This window comes from Euprymna scolopes, chromosome 4 (genome assembly GCF_053919585.1).
Source record: "Euprymna scolopes isolate OS-2025 chromosome 4, ASM5391958v1, whole genome shotgun sequence".
NCBI lineage: Eukaryota > Metazoa > Mollusca > Cephalopoda > Sepiida > Sepiolidae > Euprymna > Euprymna scolopes.
Window position 1 is genome coordinate 66,362,021 of NC_136485.1, and position 17,500 is coordinate 66,379,520.

Below are 17,500 nucleotides of genomic sequence, written 5' to 3' on the forward strand. Positions count from 1 at the left end.
AAAGATTAAGATCAATATATAATGGTACTAAACCTTATGTTTAGAATCCATATTCTAATTTTGATCAAATGTGAGGTTTAAGAAGTTTTAAGAAAGCATTAAATTTCATGGAATCATGCTTTGATGTATGTAATAACTAGGGCTACGACAACAGAATATTCTTTTCATTCTTTTTACTCTCGAGTATATATCCGACACTGTTGGACACAGTGAATTAACTTAGAAGCACGTCACTCTATATAAAAGAATATAAGATATCAACGGATACACACTCGAGAGTCAAAACAATGAAAAGAATATGCTGTTGTCCGGGCCGTAATAATAACTAAATTAAATAACTAAACTAAATGCGACTCTGATATATCTGAATTTATATCTAAAATTTCAAAAGAAACGTTATGCCCATATTATTACCCCTAAGACCTATAAAATACGCAGAAGAAACTGAAAGTTGAAAAATATCTCTAATGATTATTGGTCAAAATTTTCACACAAATCAAAAGTATCTTAATTTTCACTAAGAGTTTTGAATTTCTTTTAACCCCGTTTGTATAAAACTTTGCGATAAGGACCTCCTATCTCTAGATTTTGCCTTCATGACTGTAAATACTCTGAATGACATCCATATATCGATCTAAGATGTTGCCAAACTTATCAAGAACCTAGATGCCGGCGAGGAAAACTAGTTCTAACATCCCAGTTATAGTGCTAAATGAGCGGCAACCAGAACTATATCGTATGTTTACAAAGTTGTTTAACTGTTGCCTAAAGGAGACATATTTCCCTATATTTTGGAAAACTTTCTTATTCTTTCCATTCTTTTTCTTTTTTTTTTTTTTAAATACTGGACATATGTCTACTGTATCTCAATACAGTTATATCATTCTCCTATGCGTTATGAGCAAATTGTTTGGATATGTGATCATTCAAGAAGTTATTAACCGTCTCGGCAAAATCAGTCAACCTATTGACAAGCAATATGGATTTCGTCCCGCAAAATCAACGACTGACGGGCTGTCTGTAATAGTGTACAGGATCGATGGCAGATTTGTTTCTAGGATGAGAGTTCTAGACATATCATAAGATTTGTCACAAAGGTTTACTTCACAAGCTTGTAACCTATGGAATATCTGGAGTGTCTTCTCAACCATCAAATCCTTTCTCTCAGATTAATGTATAAAAGTAGTTGTTGATGGCAACAGTCAGAAGCATAAAATATCGATGCCAGCGTATCTCAAAGGTCCATACTACGCCCAACCCGCTTTCTGATATTCAACAATATCATATTCTAAGATCATTCGTTGATTCTCTCTCTCACGATCTGGAACGCAATGTGGAAAATGACTTATTACATTAAATAACTCTAAAATACGACATAATCACGTTGACACACCGGTTCTACATAAAACTAAGCAAAACTATCAAAAAGTTTTTTTTTTCTCCAAGAACTTCTCATCTTTGGAATACAACACTACGTGACTATTTCCATGCCAAGTACAGCATGGTCGTATGTTTACAAATTCTTGTCGAATTCTTTATTTAAATAATCTAATTCTCACCATTTAATCCATCGTGTCAAATCTCCGAAAGGTTTTATTCTTTACAATCTTATTTACTTTTATCTTCGATTGGCCTTAAGACTTTGATCAGTGGTGAAGCATTAGCATATATATATACATACATTATATATATATATATATATATATATATATATATATATATATATATATATATATATATATATATATATATATATATATATATTAAAAAAACTAAATGAAAATAAATTATAGTCCACATTACAACACCTCTTATGTCTAGCAGTTATATTTCCAAAATTCATAATATTTGCTTTATTAGTGCAGGAGTGGATCCTATAATAAAAATATATAAATCTGCTAACACGAAATCAGGCTGTCTGAAAATACCAACTTCCTGACTTAAAATGCACCAAACATTGATGTTATTGTTTCTTTTCTTACCTTTTGCAAAACTCAATCATGTTCTGCAAAGCTAAAAAGTCAATTTTTCTCTCCAAAACAACCAAACCACACCACACCAAACCAAACGCCATGAATAACAATTTAAAGATATAAAGAATTTGAAGCATAAAAACGATTGACCAAAATGATCGGGGTTGGCATTAAATAACTAGAAAAATGTTGACATGCCGCAAAACAACCAAACCAAATATACTAACACATCTAATTTTATAAAGAAAAAGATAACTCGATAAATGTTAGTTCATAAGAATTAAAAACCAAGAATAAAAACGGCAATATATGCGGAATAATCACGCTGTCACACCGGTTCTCGTTACATTACCGAGGTTAAGCAACGTTGAGCCAGCCACGTACCGCATGAGTGACAATCTTGTAAGAACTACAAAATCCTAACATCGTCATCTCTCCTGACGAGGAATATACATGCAGCTGGGGACCACTTGTGAATTTGATATTCCCTAAAAACTTCATCCTTCGAAGTAAGCCGGCTCAACTCACGCCAGGTGTAAACAAAAAATATGAGGTTCAGGGATGGGAACAGGAATATGCAAAGGTTCTCATTAATTCCCGGGGAACACTGGCGGTGCCTATTACAAAACAATACTTGAAATAATTGAAGTTGTTTTTCGTTAATTAGAAAATGCCTTGCCTTTCTGTTTATCCAGATGTCGGAAGCCATAAAAATAGGGGAACTATTTACTACAAATACGAAAGTTGGAAGAATCTAAGTTTTTGCAGGTGTTCATTCGAAAACTATAAACTGATTTTTGTTATTTTGATTTTCGGGAATAATGTGATTTTTCGTTAGCAGCCATGTAATAGAGCTTTTTTTTCCTATATTTATACATGTGGGCCGCTTATCTCGTTGAGAGTGACATTAAAACCTCATTTCCACATACAAGTCATATGCGAAATTTAATTCCGCCACAAGGCTTTTCGCCTCAGTCGGAAACAAGTCATCTATTATATTCTTGTGTTACTTAATTGTAAATTAAATACAAAGACCACCACTACCACTCACACACATACATACATGCACACATATACACGAACACATGTATATGCGATTGTATTGCTGTCGTTTCCAAGAAGTTAATACAACGGGACTTCAGTGTTTATGAATAGTGCTCAATAGCAGGTAGAGCTGTATTAGAGTTATCAGTTTATCTGGGGGCTTGACGAGCCTGTATTTCGAAGGAGGTCGCAGCTGAAACATGTATGAATATTTGTAGCCAATAATGTTTTGTATAAATATGCATATATACATATATGGATTTTATAATCTTTAGGCACTTCCTCCTTCAGGGGAAGCCGGTTCCACCCGTGTATGGTGTATGCCCTTGGATAACCCGACTTACTCTTGAATTTCAGAGAAGTATAAATCTAGATAGAACCCGTATATATATATATATATATATATATATATATATATATATATATATATATATATATATATATATATATATATATATATATATATATATATATATATTATTATTATTATTATTATTATTATTAGTCTTTATGCAAATACATTCATATCTTGCTACGATGTCCAGATCGTTTTGATCATAATATATCTCATCAGACAAGAAAAATTAAAAATTCCAAAATTAAAAATTCCAAAATTTAAAATGGTTCAGGACCATTTTCAATTTTAGAGGAAATAAACTTAGCCATGACTGGTGTGGAGCGAAGTTAAATATCTTATGGATTTAAAATTAATTACAAAAATCAAATTTTATTTGAAGAAGGGGAGGAAAAAAGATATTTTTGGAGAATCATTAAAGGGATTGAAAAGGGGAGGGAAGTATTACATAAATATATAGAGGGGGTATGAATTTACTAAGAGAAAGAAATGGAGAAGGGAAGAAAGTTGACACGTAATGAACGAAGGTGTCAGAGAACAATAATAACGATTTTATAAACCAAGAGATTAAACCTGTCTAGACTATAACAAGAATATATATATATATAACTCAAGTTTTAATTTGTTGACTGTCATGACTTTTGTGAGCGACGACGTTGTTTGACTGTGAACATATATGTGAATATATAATCTCTCACATTCTGAAAATTTTATTACTAATTGTTCGCTAGGTTAGCATGTTAGATGGCATCGTCCTAACGAGCAGAAACTTCTTTCTTGTGAGACATCGGCTTCGGTTCTCGTTGGTAGGATGACAACACCCCTTGTTCGAGACGAAGTAGGTTTATTCCATAGTCGAGTTTCGTCGTGGTTTGCTTGATCTGTGTTAGTTGATAGACTTTCTTGTGTGTGGCGCGGTTGCTCATGTGGCAGAGTACTCGCCCCGTATGCAAAAGGATCGTTTTTCGAATCCCGAATTTGGATGTGTCTGAATGATGGTATGTCAAAATGAGGGCAAAACTCGAGTTTTGGATTTCTGGTTTGTTGGCTGTCATGGCTCTTGTGAGCTGCGACGTTGTTTGACTGCGGAAATAATTATATAATCTCTCACATTCTAAATATATATATATATTTTTTTCATTTTTATTCCTTTGAAGATTGTAATACTGGGTATGGGGCAGCCAAACCAGCTGCCAACATTGCCCCGCTTTTTATTGAAACCAACCGAGAGCTCTTTTTAGTATCCTCGATGTTCTCTTAAGTGCAATTGTCTAGATCTCTTTTGCACTTGGTTCACCAGGAATATTAGTTTGGTAGGACTTCAGGTTTTTCTTCATAAGCCCTGTGGCACCTATAATAACTGATATGATTGATATCTCCTTAAGATTCCAATTTCTTTTCATATCATACATGAGACCTTGGTATTTGGTCTATTTCTCTCTTTCAGCTCTGTTCAGTCCGCCATCATTAGGAACACTCATGTGTGCGCGCGCGTCCGTTAAAACAAAGACACGATATATTTAGATAAATACTGACGCTGAAATAAGAAGCATTTTGGGGGTTTTATTCATGCGAAGAGGCGGAATATCCAAATGTGTTAATTTAAAATATTCTTTAGTGCCCCCCTCTCTCTCTCTATATATATATATATATCACCACCCCCTCTCTCTCTCTCTCTTCACCCTCTTTCTTGACTATCCATGCCAAATCTTGAAGCCCCCAGCTTGTTAAGCATTCGATGAAAAAAGAAAGTAGGTTCAATGGTTGGCATAACAAGCCCTGGCTTCATTAAAAAGGTCATTTTCTCATGACACCTTGGAAATGTCCCGCATTCCTTGAAACATTTCGACATGAGACGTATTCTCTGCTTACCGTTTCTGTTGGCAGCCCTTCGTATATCATAACAAAAAGGATTACCCCGAGAAACGACCGAATTAAATGCCCACCCCCATTCATCTCCTTCTCTCGTTATGAGTCTTAGAACTCGTACATCAATCTCGCGCCTTATATCCGTCTGTCATCTTCGACTCTGTGGAATGTGTTCAAGTGTTAACTTCATAATTATTCCAGATGGGTGTATTTAGAACGGTTACTTTACTATTACCCCGCCTTGTTGAAAGTTCCGTATTGTTTTATAAATAGACCAATTTTGGAGGTCGGTACTTCAATAGGCATAAACTCTTAGTCTCGTTGCATTTCAGTGACAAACAAGTATTTCTTTAATTGCATTTTTCTTTTTGTTTATTACATGGAAGTATTACATGTGTACGCCATGTTGGTTGTCTCTCTATTAGACGAAATCACCATAAAATGTTCATTATTTTGACATTGCGGTGTTTCGTGGAATTATTTATCGCGTTCTTTTTTGTAGGAACCCCAGCCACTAATAGAGAAATGAGTTTGGGTGAAGGTTACTATTAGTTAGCTTGGGGTTAAAGTTAAGATTACGTTCAGGATTTGAGTTAGGTTAGGGTTAGGGCTAGACTTGGTCTTATGGTTAGGTTTAAAAATAGGATGGGTTAAGGTTACGCTTAGCATTTTAATTTGGATTTGGTTAGGACTAAGGTTATGGTTGGGATTAGAATAATGTTAATTGAGTGTTACAGTTAGGTTTAAAGCTAGGTAATGATTAAACTTACGCTTAGGATTAGAGTTAGGTTAGTTTAGTGTTACAGTTAGATTTAGAGCTAGATAATGAGTTATGGTTAGAGTTAAGGTTGCAGTTATGTACAGAGTGAAGTTAGTGTTAGGGTTAGTGTTACGGTTAGATTTAAACCTAGAGTATGATTAGGATTACGTTTACAATCAGAGTTAGTATAGGTTAGAGTTACGGTTAGGTTTAGAGGTTTTTAGGTTTAGAGTAAGGTTATTGTAAGGTTAAGAGTTAGGTTAGGGTTAAGTTTAGTGTTAAACTAGGCTTACAAAATGTAAAATAAACTTTATAATAGATGAGCTGACTAGGTTCAGACGCCTTTTTAGAAGCTTTGTCTTCGCACGCCCCCCCTCCACGTAGAGCGTGCGATGGGACATTTGGGGCATTTGTAACTTTACAGTGCTGTAAATGAATAAAACACCAAATGTTATTGGCGTTTTTTATACGTGTCACTTCGAACTTCACTGCCCATTACACAATAGCTTGATTCGTAGCTTTAATTTTAATCTTTTAACTTCTAATGAGATTTTTCACTTGAATGCTTAATCTACGTTTACGTGCGACGAAATAGACTGTTTGACAATTTTCTGGCCAAGTTAAACATATACAGGAGTTTATTTGTTCCAAATATAGTTTTTTTTTTTTTAGAATAGATGATAAATTTTATTTGTGGGGTTGTGGCGACCGATAAAGATGTCACTATTTTTTCTCCTTCGCGTTCCGGGTTCGAGCCTGCCTTCCTAGTTGTTTTTTTTGTTTTTTTCCCCCGTTTTCTTCTTTCTGTTTTGCACACCCCCCTTCTCAATATCTTTATTACACCACCTCTACACCCCCGGCCAACGTCCTAGGGTAGGTGAAATAATACATAGACATTAAAAATTCCTCTATCCTAAGAATAAAAAATATGTTCAGAATAAACTTCAATTTTCTCATTGCTTATACGGTCCCGAGCAACGCCGGGTAGTCCTGCTAGTTACTCTATAAATTGAATAGTTATTATTGTCGGTAAGGAACCATATCTCGAATGTCTAGTACATTTTCACTTTATTAAATTAAATATCTAAACGAAATCAGATAATTTCAAGTCGACTAATCAATTTAGCATAATGGTTAGAGGAGACTAGGGTTCAATCCTTGTTCGGTCATACCAATGACTGATGGTACTTGATATTCTTTGTTATAAAATGGTAATTAAGGACAAATAGTGTAATCATGAGAAAGGAGTGCCTCCTCTCTTACGTCTCGATGTGCTCTCTAATGAAAGGCTAGTATTCGTCTCACTTTAAATTACAGTCGACCATTTTAACTTATTTTACATCTGTAAAAACATTATAGCTTGTCGTACTTAGGTAGAATACATAGTGAGGTTTGTCCAAATATTCACTAAATGTTACGGATTTTAAAATGTGTGTTTTCTGCGAAATACTTAAAATGATACAAGGACGAAGGAGAACGTTTAACAAATTTATTCAACAACTTACGAGAGAGATTATAGTAGTTGAGCCACTGGATATGTAATGATGTAAATATCTCATTGGGAGTTGTGTGAGGTTCGTCCTCAAGGTGTCATGGTAGAACTACTACTCCCTACTACTATATCCAAGGGCAATCACTCCCATATCATTCAAAGGGAAGTAAGTCTATTTGTTTTAGCTTGATCCTAACACTAAACAATCGTTTCTTTTCACCCATCAACGAAGTCTGTTAACCATTCCTACCAAAATCAAACGGGTATTTTTGAGGATGGCTTGTTCTCTGTCGGTCCAAGATATAGTCCTGTGGAGTTCTAGGAGGTTCACCTACTCAGTCTTTGTCTTATTACTCTTTGAGTAGGAGTTAGTTTATTACTAATTGCCCTAGACATCCCCTATGGGAGAATACCGAAAGGGCTGCTCAGGCAATTTTTGTTTGGTCAGAGTGCTCTTCTAGGGCGCTCGTTTCAAATCCTATTTTTAAGCCTTGTGTCACATCTTCCTGTCGTAAAAAGGAGATGAGCAAAATAAACAATGTCTGAAACATATTGTGAATTTATCTGACCATGTTTATAGTAGTCAGGATTTTACTTGGTGTGTAACCTGACAATACGATACTTAATTCACATTATATTTAAACTTCTACGTATAGTTATGGTCGTGGAACCAGGGACAGGAAAGGAATCCCAAAGGCAAGAGGACCGAGGAAAGAAGCGAACAAATAAAAAATCTTATGGCATCTAAGGGCCTCTACGGTAAAAGGTGAGATTTTGTTGCTAGTCTAGTGTATTTACGTTGGGATGTACAAGTTTGTTCTGTTCATTAGAATATATACCGTGGAAGTGTACCATAATGTGCGGCAAAGTCGCGTAAACAACAGTTCTGCAGTGAAATAGAGAGAGGAGCAGTAGGAGGTAGCAGGACTGGTGATGTAAATGATGTAATTCAATTACTGGATCTATCCTTTTTAAGTATAATAATGTAATCTTATATTTATTGTACCTTGACAATGCTGAGTAGACCCAGTTGACCCTCAAAGTTTAAATATAAATATACTTTTCTAAATTTTAGATATTATACATCTGAGGCAACGTCGATCAAAAAATAAATATAACCTTTATGAGTTTTCGGTTAGTGTTTTCGACTTTTAACTGGACTGGCTGTTATCCTAATCTTTATAGTTGTCGTAACCGCAAGACTCGGCATCTAATAATAACCTGAAGAAGGCCAGAGGATGAGTTGGCCAAAACGTGGTGAAACAACAATAACTATGGAGATGAGAATAACAGTCCGCAAATAAATAAATAAATAAATAAATTACTAATCTCAAAGGATTCCAATAAAGAAATAATACATTAAAAATCGCGTTTAATTCTTGATAATATCCAATAATACAAATAACTATTTGACCCAAAGAAATTAATCTTTTTTCTAAATTTTGGATATGATTTTTCCGGGGTTACGCTAATACCCCCCCCCCAAAAAAAAAACAAAACAAAAAAACAACAACGACAACAACAACAACAAAAAAACAAAACAACAAAAACAAAACAAAATAGATATCAACTTCATAGTGGTTTATTGTGCATATCGGATCATTTTGATTATTAGCATACTTTCTTTTCATATTATTTTGAAAGCGGATGAAGGGAACCAAATTATCTATATTTAAGAATGTCATTGTTTTGTTCTATTTAGCGTTGCCCAAAAGCAATAAATATGAGAATACAGTATTACATTAAAAAAAAAAAAAAAAAAGATAGCTCCAGTATCTGAATTTTTCAGCACAGTAAAACAAAAAAGAGGAATGAGTTGGGCGAAAGATACACAGAGAGTTACAGAGAAAGACGGTAAAATGAGGAGAAGGGAAGAGAGAGAGAGAGAGAGAGAGAGAGAGAGAGAGAGAGAGAGAGAGAGAGAGAGAGAGAGAGATATTTTAATATAAAGATATTACATATAATTCCAATTCTATTAAATTTAAATTGACTTCGAGCAAAGCCGGGTATCCCTACTAGTATATTATATGAGTTAAAATTAATAGTAATAAAACCGAGAAGAACAATTAGGTATCGGTACCAACCTTTTATTTTATTTGTTTATTTATTGCCACAAAAGAAGATCTGATAAAATAATTCCCTTGGTGTAAAAAATATTCGAGGTTGCGATGATTTATGAGATTTCAGTGAGTCATGTTTCATATGTGAAGATGAAGCTGGTAATCTATGCATTTAATCAGGACGGAAGTCAAAAGCACTCCTCATTGTCATCAATCCAACTGACATAAGGTGAGTGAAGGTAGCACAAAAAAGAAAAAAAAAAAAAAAACAAAAAAAAAAAAAAAACTAATAATCTAAACGCAGGGATTCTAACATTAAACTTGCTTCTAAATCATATCAGGTTATCCCATAAGTTTTGCCTGGATCTTAATTCTCTGAAATTTGATATTTTTTTATGTAGATCTGTAACATGCGCGGACGCGCGTATGCAAATGCACGCGAAATGACGTCACCGGTAGGGAAAAATAAACACTTTAAAAGGAGAGCACGTCAGAGACGTAAATAGCGTTCGAGATCACGTTAGAGACGTGAATGACGTTCGAGAAGACGATCACGCGAAGGACACCACAGCGGTAACGAGAGAATAATGAAAATTAAAGGTCGTTGTTAATTCTTTGTCTACTTTGCGTCTGAGGCCACAACGTATTGGTTCACGAACAACGTTACAATCGCCTCGGACAAGACATGAAACTATTCGATGTAAGACGCTAAACAAAAACAAAAGATTAACGCGTGATCCCACAGTACTGCACCAAATACTACTTCAGTATATAAAAAGTCTAATTGAATCAGCTTTCACTTTTGATCTCTTGGTTTCGGGTTCGAATCTTGAAAGAAATGGAATAATGTTAGGTTTGTATCTTTTACAGCATATCAAACCTTTTTGGATTATTGATTGGAAACAATTCATTAAAAACGGATTTGTTAAAAGTTTGAAATCGCTCAAGACAAGACTTGAAGCCATTAGGTGCAAGAAACTAAAACGAACGAAAGATGATTATTGCAAAAGCAGGCGATGCTTATTAACTTAAATTTTGAAAAGGCCAATGCTATAGGAAGGAGAAAAACAGTAATCATAAGCAGATTTTCAAAAGTTTGCAATTGAGCAGCAACTGGAATAGAAAGCTGTGTTACAATGAGGTATCCTTTTGGACAAGATCAAAGTGTAGTATCTGTTCTTCAGATGCCGCACTTCATTTTCTTGTTCTCTTTCGGTGGAGGAGAAATCCTTCACGACTGAGACAATTTTTATTTTTGTACCTTTCCTCCACGTTAAAAAACGACCCTGGTGTCTAACTCTGTCCCGTGGGGAGGCATAGTAAATAGGTACAATGAGGTATCAAAAAAATGAATTTATAAAAACCTCTAGACCAACGAGTCAAACGAGCTGAGTCAATGGAAGCGGGGAATAGATCAGGTATTTTGGAAAACACATGCTATAGTATTATAGTATTTATAGAAAAGACTGAGACTAGCAACATCACGTAAGTAAATGAGAATATTTAATAGAACTTTACTTGTATGAGAGAACCATGGCAAAGCGAAAATGTACTTAACAACTTTTTAGTCCTCCGACAAAGGAAGGGTGGACCTGTACATTCATCCTTATCCGTTCGCCTGTCCGCACTTTTCTATTAGGCACAAATAAAGCAAGATTACTAGTATTTCAATTTTTTCTTAAGACCTGTTTAACTTAAGCCTTCAATTTTACATGTTCTAGATCAAAGATCATGTAATGAATTTTGATAAAAAATTGGTTGGTTGTTTTTGTTTTACGGCATATCAACCCTTTTCAGGTTATTTAATACCAAATCCAAAGATTTTGAAGAAAAAAATGTTTAATAAAATACATTTGTTGTTTTCAAGTCGGTTTCTATTTAACCCATAGTTGGGACTCTAACAGGTACTACCACTCCGGGTCAGAGTGGACTTGGGAGCAATGGCAATTAAAGGGTGGCTCCACACTCCCTAAAGCCCGAAAGCTGGAGCCTCACCACTGGATATAGTTTGAGGTCATATCCAGGACCGATAAAAATTGGAATAAAGATTCTAGACGTAAGGTTCAATAACACTATATATTGATTTTTAATCTGCATAAAGCTTAAGTCTTAAATCTTAAACATTCTCTTAAATCAAACCAATGTAATGGATTTTGATTGAAACTAGAATAAGCATTTTAGACACAAAGCTTGCTAGCATCATTATATTGATTTTTAATTTTTAGTGAAAGGGACATAAAATGGATGTAAGACAATTTTACTCGGAGATTAATTTTACCCGTCCTGGGACGAGTATTGTTCGACTCTCGTGTGCGTTCCAATCGTTTCTTGACAGATTTTATAAACTAATTTGTCATTGCTGACGGCGGATGCGACTTTTTTTGTTGTTCATTCCTTCAAAGACGTTATATGTTAATGTTAGTTTTGTTGCTCGGTATGTTTTAAAGATTTACTTCTCCCTACAAAAATAGCCGAACGAGAGAAATGATGGCGAAAAAAGAAGAAGCTGGTATTTCATTTCGTTGAGAAAATGTTTTTACTGTCAAAGGAATTTGCTTCGTTCTAAGGCCGTATAATCTTGGAGAAAACACACACACACACACACACACACACACACACACACACACAAATGAATCAAAGTAGTTAATTCACTCGCTCTCTCTCTCTATCTCTCTCTCTCTCATATATATATATATATATATAAATAAATAAATAAATAAATAAATATATATATATATATATATATATATATATATATATATATATATATATATATATATTAGGCACCGCCAAAACTGGGGGGGCAGATCAGTACTTTTTGACGGACCGTCTTTTTAAAAATCTACCAAAAATCAGGTAATTATCCGATCAATACGAAATTTTCAGCGATTATTAGGAGAAGAATGAACTTTATAACAGTGTACTTATTTTTCATAAACGATATTTATATATATATATTTTTTTGCTTACAAAACCCCCCCTTGTTTTGAAGTGGGAACAAATATGCTTAAAATAATCATCTGAAAATGAACAAAACATATTGTGTTGTTGTAAGGGACAGAATTATAGATTTAAAAAAAAAAAAAACTTGTTTGCATACCTTATTTTGACGTCTGAATATCAGAACTTCGATTGTGTTTAATTATCCCGCTTTTGAGTTTTGAAGTGTGAAATTCGGTGAATATGTTAAGTAAAATAATTAATTTAAGTTAAGCAAAACAAAAAAAAATTTTTTTTAATATTTATACGAAAAAAGCCATTTTAAAATTTTTGATAAATAAATTAACAATTTTTTTTTAGCGAGCCGAATAATGCATGACCATTATTAAACAGGGCATGCTTTGAATAATCGATACAAAGAAAAAAATTCGATAAATATTGTGCCCTTTGTGTTAAAAATAGCATCATTTTTTTCGATCCCGTTTGAAAACGTTTGCCGCCTTTCGACTACGGTGGACCAAACGCGCTGAAATAATTTTTTTTTATTCTGCTTTAAATTGCCCCCCACCCCATTTTGGGGAGTCTGGCCCCCACACACATACACATTAAAGACCAAACTCATACAAATGGTCACCCATCTGGTACTGGCCAGCCTCAGCTTAATAATACATTGAAATTTTCGTCACTGAAAAATAAGTTTTTTTGGCCTGTTTGGTCTTCCATAGTTTTCTCCTTATCAGACACAAACGTAAACAGAGTCGCGAAATCGACGCGAAATCTGGTTAGCTATATGAATAAGTGGAATTATTTGAAATTCAGGTACTTTTATTATAATATTTTTGCATATTCTCTTAGAAAATCATCCTAAATCTTAGTTAGACAATAAATAAATAAATTAATTATTTCAAAAACCTTTTTTTTTTTAAATATTTATGTACGTTTTTTGTGCAAGACAAAAAATGTCAATTGTTAACTTTTTGGGAAAATTTAACATTTAAAATTTAATTAAAACTAGTAGAAAAAGTTTTACATTATTCTGTTTTCTATATGATAAAATTCAGGGTTTTATCTTTCTGGAAAAAAAAAAAGTTACTCAGAAATAATGGATTTTAATAAATGTAATTTAGTTTTAAAACACAACAACAACTTGATTTTGCGGCCATTTTTGGCGGTGCCTAATATATATATATATATATATATATATATATATATATATATATATATATATATATATATATATATACTAGTAGGGAGATCCGACGTTGTCCAGGATTGAATGAACAACGAATGTTCCACACTTCCAATAATTTTATTTTCATTGGAATTTGTGAAATCGCTCATTTCTAATCAAATCGATTGATTTCCTGCTCTAGTCGGGGACACCACCGTGGCGATCCGAGAGGAAGCTTCACATAGTGACTTAATTCACAGTACACTGTAGTTTACACTGATCTGTAGCGAACCTACTGTTGATTTTATTAAAAAATATTATATATATATATATATATATACTAGCCTGGGTGCACGGCGTTGCCCGGGTGTTAGGAGGTGTGTGTTGAGTTAAAACAAAATGGGAGTAGGCAGGCAGGCTCCAACCCGAACCGCGTAGGAGGAAAAAAAACGAGAGAAAAAAAAAGATGACGCCTTTGCAGTTGCGTCCATCACCAAACAGGAAGTGGCGACAGTTTAAATTAAGGCTAGTCAATCGAAAAAAGAGATCCCTTATTGTAGAAAAGTGCCAACTTGAGGGTGAAGGAATTAATGTTGTTGACCAATTGTTGTCCGAAGGGTCGAGTTTCAAAACGATACAAATCTCGTGAAAATCCGTCGCCTCTGTCGAAAGCTTTAGGCATACATACATACATACATACATACATACGTTTGAACAAACAGGTGAGATTTATATTAAAGACTAGCGGGAGTACCCGGCGTTGCCGGGTGTGGTGGGGTTTGGAGGGTAAATCAAAACGAAATGGAAAATAAAGAATAAGCGAACGTAATGATATATATATATATATATATATATATATATATATATATATATATATATATATATATATATATATATATATATATATACTAGCATTTCAGGCTGGCGTTACCGGGTGTTTGGGGGTGTTTGTTGAGCAAAAAGAAAGTGGTAGTAGGAAGGCAGGCTCGAACCCGTACTACGAAGGAGCAAAAGAACGGAAAAAACCTGACGTCTTTGCTGTTACGACCACCGCCAAACGTAATTGACGTAGGTTTAAATTAAGGCTAGACGACCGAAAAGTGATGATGACTTTAAAAAATGTTGGCGAAAAAACCGACCCCCCCCCTGTAGAAAAGTGCCCAGTTGAAGATGAAGATACTAATGTTTTTAGCCAATTTTTCGATATTTGTCGTCTAAAAGGTCGAACTTTAAAACGAGTCGGATCTTGGTAAAATCAGTCGCCTCCGTCGAAAGTTTTAGGCAGACGTGCAAACATACATACATACATTTATATATTGGTAACTACAAAATTTTCGACCCAAACCGATTAAAAAACTTGTCCTATCTCTGAATACCTTTTATGTAAAATTTCAAATGTTTAGACCAGAATTTGTCTGAGTAATTTGGTAGAGACCGCAGAGGTCAAATTTTTTATTTAACTTTGACCCTTATTATGACCCCTTAACATTGATTGTTTTGGGCTCAAATCAAGCTATTAAGTTAAATCCATGTCCAAAGAACCTATATATATATATAATTTCAAGTTTTAGACCCAAAGTTGTCGGAGGAGTTTGTTAAAGTTCTCAAAGGTCAAATCGTTGAACTTTGACCCCTTAACAGCCACATTTCTGGCCGAAAACTGATTACAAAGATTTTCCCAAATCTCAGTACCCTGTATATCAAATTTTAAGTTTGTAGACTAAAAATTGACAGAGTTATTGCTTAGGGAAATGTACACAGACACGTTCACTTATATATATATATATATATATATATATATATATATATATATATATATATATAAAGGCTTTCTTCAGTCTTGACAGACTATGGATACCCACGATAAGGGTGCCTGCGCGTGAAATTTTTGTGGCAAGAGTTGCCTACCACACCTCTCCTGAATCGACATTGTTGAATACCAGTGGCAAGTGGATGTTCAGGACGACTGGAAACAATGCCGAGATAAACGGAAAGCACATACAGCACCTAGAATTCCCAAATGGTCACCCATCAAGTACTAGCCAGGCTCAACGTTGCTTAACTTCGGTGATCTGTCGGGAACCGGTGTGTCAACGTGATTATGCCGATTTTGTAATATATATATTACAGGCAATAACTATTCGTTCGTTCTTTAATTTTTCCCCTTGCAGCAAACATGTCTTCATAGTTCAGGCATTAACGTCAAAGAAAAAGTGAATCGTAAGCTAAACGTTTTGGTTTCGATTCTCGAGTCATTAAAAAAAGTTTTTTACATCATTACTATATATTGGGTCCAATATAATACAATAATAAATACGAAAAATGCATTAAATTTAAGTGTATTTTACGTCCGAGCAATGGCGGGCGGCCTACTAGTGTGTATATATATATATATATATATATATATATATATATATATATATATATATACTCGTATAAATCTGGTTTTCTTTTGTGTGTATCGATATTCATATTAAAACCCCTCTTTCTATCTATTTTAAAAGAAAATACAATTTTGTTATATCTTGGTTGTGGAACTGCATTCACTAGCAAACGATCTAGCTAATTTGCATATTCTTTTAAACATTCATTTTAATTGATTCCCTATTAGTTGCTTCGGTTTTTTAATGGGATAATCATCTTTAGTTAACTATTGCCTGTAATTATATTCATGCAGATATTCTACATGATTTATACTTGCATAATATTTGTAAATTTTATAGTAAACATAAAATTGTTTCCATATATATTTATGTATGCGTATACATTTTTGTTAAACAAATCTATCTATCTAGTATTTTTATGTCTATAAAAGTGAAAGTGTCTGTGTGTGTATGTGTGTGTGTATGTGTGTCTGTCTGTGTACATTTCCATACGCAATAACTCTGTCAGTTTTAAGCCTACAGACTCGAAATTTGATATACAGGGTATTGAGATTTGGGAAAATCGATGTGACCGGATTTTAAGGGGGTCAAAGTTTAAATATTTGACTTTTGAGAATTCTACCAAACTCCTCCGACAATTTTGGAGCTAAATACTTGAAATTTTAGATATAGGTTCCTTGGACATGGATCTAACTTAATAAGTTTATTTGAGCCAAAAACAATAAATTTTAAGGGGTCATAATGGGGTCAAATTAAAAAAAAATTAACCGTTTTTTTTGTTTGCTTAGCATACACCTCCAAACACCCGGGCAACGCCGGGCACCCATGCTAATATATCTATAAAAGTGAACGTGTGTGTGTGTATGTGTGTGTGTGTGTGTGTATGTATGTCTGTGTACATTTCTCTACACAATAACTCTGTCAATTTTTAGTCTACAGACTCGAAATTTTATATACAGGGTACTGAGATTTGGAAAAATCGATGTGATCAGTTTTTGCCCAGAAATTTGGCGATTAAGGGGTCAAAGTTCAACGATTTGACTTTTGAGAACTCTACCAAACTCCTCCGACAATTGTGTGTCTAAACACTGGAAATTTTAGATATAGGTTCTTTGGACATGGATCTAACTTATTAACTTGAGTTGAACCCAAAACAATAACATTTAAGGGGTGATATTAGGGGTCAAAGTTAAAAAAAAATTGACCGCTTTTTTTGCTCAACATATAACCTCCAAATAGCCGGGCAACGCCGGGCGGCCATGCTAGTATATATATAAAATGGGTTCGTTCCTCGATTTGTGGATAATAGTTACTAGTTATCGAATGATTAATTGGAATCGGGAATTTGGAATTGAAAAAGTTAGAACTATTTTGAATATGGAAGATGATACCAGAATCAGAAAAAATTTATCCTAATTTCCGATTCCAAACCAACAAACATACAAAAAAAAC

General features: G+C 34.1%; 1 protein-coding gene and 1 pseudogene across 1 annotated transcript in view; both read right to left on the reverse strand.

Annotated features, from left to right (window-relative positions):
- Positions 1-17,500, reverse strand: part of LOC145268131 (uncharacterized) — a 150,903-nt gene that overhangs the window by 97,238 nt on the left and 36,165 nt on the right. The window lies entirely within an intron of this gene.
- LOC145273738 (5S ribosomal RNA) lies at positions 15,660-15,776 on the reverse strand (annotated as a pseudogene).